Source organism: Microtus ochrogaster, linkage group LG5 (genome assembly GCF_000317375.1).
Source record: "Microtus ochrogaster isolate Prairie Vole_2 linkage group LG5, MicOch1.0, whole genome shotgun sequence".
NCBI lineage: Eukaryota > Metazoa > Chordata > Mammalia > Rodentia > Cricetidae > Microtus > Microtus ochrogaster.
Genome location: NC_022031.1, coordinates 31398791 through 31402706, shown reverse-complemented (window position 1 = coordinate 31402706; position 3916 = coordinate 31398791). Strand labels below are relative to the sequence as shown.

Below are 3916 nucleotides of genomic sequence, written 5' to 3'. Positions count from 1 at the left end.
AGAGAGAGAGAGAGAGAGAGAGAGAGCGCGCGCCAGCCAGCCCGCCCACTGGACAGAAAAAAAAAGAATGTCCATACTTTTTAGCCCAAAACACAGTTTTTGCTATTCAAAGGTGTGAATCTATGCCAGGTGTTTTACAGACACCTGTTAACTGCTTTTTCTACAATGTGGATTTTAGTGCAGATTATAAACAGCAGTATTGCTAATATATCCAAAACGTTTCTTTTTTTTTTTGTAAACATAAAATTCATGTGAGCTTCAGTGAGTTGAGGGAGTCATAAGACTCAGATCCAACTCTCAAAGGTCAAATGGAACAGTTCCCTACCTGCCTATTCCTGAGCATGTGATCCCTCCCTCCCTCCCTCCCTCCCTCCCTCTCCTGGTTTTGAGACTCTTACTCTCCAACTAACAGGACTTTGGTCCTGAAAGTTCCAAGTATAGGATTTTCCTTTAAGTTCCTGAACTTTAACTTCTGCCCTTGGTCTCTATTTGTCTCAGTAGATTTCTACTTAGCTGACAGACACCGTCCAGGAAACAAGTGCTGACTACAAACCACTTCAAATGCCTGTGATCCCAGGATCTGCTGAAAGCTGATGTGAAACAGTTGAGCTGATGTGATTGTTCCCTGTTCTCTTCAGCTGGACCAGTAAATGAGATGCTTCTGATGAATGCCCCATTGCCTGAATCCCCTCCCAGACTTTGACTGGCGTTCCAGCCTTCCTGGGCCCTGACAACAACATCCTGATTTCGGTTGAAAGTAGTTACAGAAGAGAATACACCACCCTTTTACCTCAACAGGCTGGAATGTTAGGTCAAAAGAAAACTCCTTGGCATATGAAACAAAGTGGCTACTAACAGCACCTATTTGCACACCAGGAAAGGTACCTGTTAAAACCAAACAGACCCAGATCTAGCAACAGATAGGTAAATTAGCTTAAGTAGTTCTACAAGTCCATAGACTTGCTCTATGTTGAACAAGGAGGTTATCATGTGACTTTAAGACTGTGGTTTCTATACAAAATTACTCAGGAACCATTAAGAGGTAATTTGGCTGTACTCAAGTTTAAACACACACACACACACACACACACACACACACAGACAGAGAGAGAGAGAGAGAGAGAGAGAGAGAGAGAGAGAGAGAGAGACAGAGACAGAGACAGAGACACAGAGACAGAGACAGAGAGACAGAGGGAAGAAAAAAGGGGGACCCGAGATAAAATAAATGTCTAGTTTTCGTTTTCATAGTCACTCTGATGTCAGTCTCTGTTTCTGTTAATTACTATTGGTAGTTGCATCATTAATTCTTTAAATAGATACATAAATTCCCAGCTGGGTGCCATTAAAGTGATGCTTATTAGATCCCAATACAAACAAATTATCTACCAAAATCAAGAATTTGACGCAGGATACAATTTACAGATGGAATGTGAGGGTTAACATTATGTTTTAGGTTTTAATTGCTATGCTTATAAAACAAAAACACCTCTAACCTGTAAGCCCAAAGAAAGATAACATGCCACATGTTTTCACTTCTGTGACTAAGTCTGGCTGCTTCAGCTGCACAGGATGTGTATGATCACAGGTAGGCAGGAAGTACATAGGCAGTACATTAGGATGTATACTTGTCCCCACTGGGTAGAGGCAGCAAGAATGCAGCCTTGTGGGTTTTGTCTTAATAAGCAAAGGACTAATGTAATTCATAGCCATTCTCTGGGAATCCTGGGTATGGACCTGGCCAGTGTCCATTGTTCTGACCAGTATTTAATAATGCTTGCTTCAAACTTGGCTTAAAAATACTGGTCTTATTCTCACCCAGTGGAATAAGAAAGCATTTACAGAAAGTTACAATAGTGAAGAAAAGGGAAAAATGAAATCTTCCTTTCTGTTTACTGTCTTGTTCATTTTTACCCTCTGGTGTGTATGTGATGCAAATGTGAGAGGGAAGATGCATACACATACAGGCTCTTGTATGTGCCACGTGAGCATCAAAGTTCAAATCTGAGTATGCGTTCTCACCTTCTTCAAAGGTCCTTTTGTCAACTGCATTGTACACCCTACATCCCATCTTGTCATAACAGCACTGGGGTTCCTAACACAAGCTACTACATCCAGCATTATGTGGGATTACGCATAACAGCACTGGGGTTCCTAACACAAGCTACTACACCCAGCATTATGTGGGATTACACATAACACCACTGGGGTTCCTAACACAAGCTACTACACCCAGCATTATGTGGGATTACACATAACAGCACTGGGTTTCCTAACACAAACTCCTACACCCAACATTATGTGGGATTACACATAACAGCACTGGGTTCCTAACACAAGCTACTACACCCAGCATTATGTGGCTGCCGAGATTCAAACTCATGCCCCTTGTGCTCAAGTGTTTTACCTACTGAGTTATCTCCCGGCCCTATTTTTTCATTCCTTACAACAATGCAGGTTAGAATTAATTAATAAACTCTTCCAAAATTATTTTATTATTTGTGTGTGTAGGTACTCACAGAAGCTAAAAGAGGGAAGGAAATGGAGCCCCCTGAGCTGGAGTTATAGGCAGTTACAAGTCCGAGTGCTAGGAACCAAACTAAACTCCTCTGCAAAAACACTGGGCACTTTTAATTGTTGAGCTATCTCAACAATTCTTACCTAATAATCAATTCTTACCTAATATTTCTATGGACAAGTCTGACAAAAGACACTGTTTTCCCTTTAAGATTAGGAAGATAGCAAGGATGTCTGATCTAACAGTTACTGTTCAGCTTGGCATTATAGACTGCAGTCAGCGCAATAAACTACAGAGAAATGCCTCAGATCAGACAAGAAGAGGATAGCCTTTTTCAGTGGAGCACATAATTAAGTAAAGAAATCCTATAAAATCTACAAAAAATACTACCAGAACCAATAATTCAGTGTAATAATACTACAGAATCCTAAGTCAATATATTTATAATCATCTTTTTACACACTAGCATTGAACATTTAAAAATCGAAATAAAAGTACTTTTATACTTGCACCAAAACATGAAATATGTAAATACTTATATATTATAAAACTATGCAAGACAACCAATAAGAAAATATAAAAGTTGGATTAAATACAGACATGCAGTCTTGGTGAACTGAATGATCCTGTATTATTAAGAACCTACCTACCTTCCTTCCTCTCCTGGAACCAAACCCAGTATTATACACATGCCAGGCTAAAATCAAGCCATACCTCCATCACAAGGCTGTTTAAAACTTCAATTTTATTCAAATCTATCTATAGATTCAACATAATCTCAAACAGAATCCAAATAAGCACTTTTATATAAATTGATACAATAGTTCTTTAAAATTGTATGAAAGTGAAAGAAAACAAGATTAACCAAAACTACACAGGAAAAAAAAACAAAACTGGAGGGTTTATATAATTTGATTTTAGGATTTACTATAAAACTACAATAATCCATATAAGTGGTACTAGTAGGTCAACGGAACAGACATATGTATCTACCTGTGAGAAATAAGGATACAGTGCTATCCAAGAGAAAAGAAAGCACGCCTTGCTATTGAGAAACTATATGCAAATGTTAACCGCAGTGCCTAGCACACAGCAGTCACTCGGTGCAATTCCCAACACCACCTCCCAAAGAAAAGAATAGTAGCAATAGTAAGTGCAACAATGTAGAGCAATCTTAAAATAGTCATGTCTGATTCTGCTCACATAAATACTAAATAAAGTACATAAATTCCTCTATAATAGCAAGTTAGTCTGGTGGTTACTAGGAGACACAATGACAAAAAGGGCAGGAAGAAAAAAAATCAAGCCATCTAAATAATTTTTTTCAAATGACAGATATATTTCATTATCTTTTTATATATATTTATTTATTATGTATGCAATATTCTGTCTATGTGTATG

General features: G+C 38.4%; 1 protein-coding gene across 1 annotated transcript in view; it reads right to left on the bottom strand.

Moving 5' to 3' along the window:
- Positions 1 to 3916, bottom strand: part of Rngtt (RNA guanylyltransferase and 5'-phosphatase) — a 179473-nt gene that overhangs the window by 55114 nt on the left and 120443 nt on the right. The window lies entirely within an intron of this gene.